This window comes from Pteropus alecto, unplaced genomic scaffold, assembly GCF_000325575.1.
Source record: "Pteropus alecto unplaced genomic scaffold, ASM32557v1 scaffold25, whole genome shotgun sequence".
Lineage (NCBI taxonomy): Eukaryota > Metazoa > Chordata > Mammalia > Chiroptera > Pteropodidae > Pteropus > Pteropus alecto.
The window spans coordinates 14,828,373-14,829,430 of record NW_006441955.1 but is presented as its reverse complement, the minus strand read 5'-3'; the positions used below and the strand labels follow the sequence as shown (position 1 = coordinate 14,829,430).

The 1,058-nt window shown below is 38.1% G+C and overlaps 1 pseudogene; it reads left to right on the top strand.

Moving 5' to 3' along the window:
* The first annotated feature begins 582 nt into the window (after positions 1-582).
* LOC112485953 lies at positions 583-701 on the top strand (annotated as a pseudogene).
* Positions 702-1,058: the final 357 nt, after the last annotated feature.

Below are 1,058 nucleotides of genomic sequence, written 5' to 3'. Positions count from 1 at the left end.
GAGACGAGAGGGTGAAGGAACTTTCTGGAAACTTAGGCGCTAGTTATATGGGTGTGCACAATTGTCAAAACTCATTGAACTGAAACTTAACCGGTGCTCTTCACTTAAAAATAATGCATATTATTTTTTAAATGTTGACTGCTTTTTCACTTCTGATGAGGAAAAAAAGCATCTACTGAACTTACAAGATCTGATATGTGTGAAGAGCTCTCCTATCCAAAAACATCTTTCCCCACCAGCTAAGAATGGACTTCACATTCCACTCCCCCCGTTAGTTTCTCTTTTGATATAAAGCATTGAGAACTTTAAATAAAATGCTATATTAAATTTCCCTAAAGATTGTTTTAGCACAGGAATAATTTATGAGATCGGTTCTTCTTCTTAGCAAGGCATCTCAACCCACTATTGACTAAGGTGACCAAGTTAATCAAGACCCTGTCCCTGGGCTTATAATCAAGTACATTTGTAAACCATAAATTTCCAAACTTCACTCCTTTCTTACAAAGTTTTGTGACAAAGTTATTTTTCCCTCTAACTTAGCTCAAAAAAGCAGGTGACTTCTATCTTAAAATGTAGAAACTAGTCTACAGCCATGCTACCCTTAACAAGCCTGATCCTGTCTGATCTTGGAAGCTAAGCAAGGTCTGGCCTGGTTAGTACTTGGACGGGAGACCACCTAGGAAGACCAGGTGCTGTAGGTGTTAAAAAAAAAAAAAAAGGGATTGTAAACTGACAAGGTCCTTGCAATCTGTGAGGTCGACCAAGGGTTGCCTCACCTAAAAAAAAAAAATCTAAAACTAAAAAGATAACAAAACCAATAAAACCATGATTACCATCTCCAAATCACTGAAATGAGCCACCAATCTTTACAAACTAAGTTTCCACTTTGGGTAACTCATTCTCATTTCCTCAGTTCTTTTTTTTTACCTCACTCCTCTGACCCAGCTTTATGCCTCATCACTTACCACTTATTGACCAGTTTAATGGCCCCAGAAAAGCTATGGGAATCCTAAAATGCAGTCACAAACTTCTCTAGCATGATTCGTGGAACCCCTATG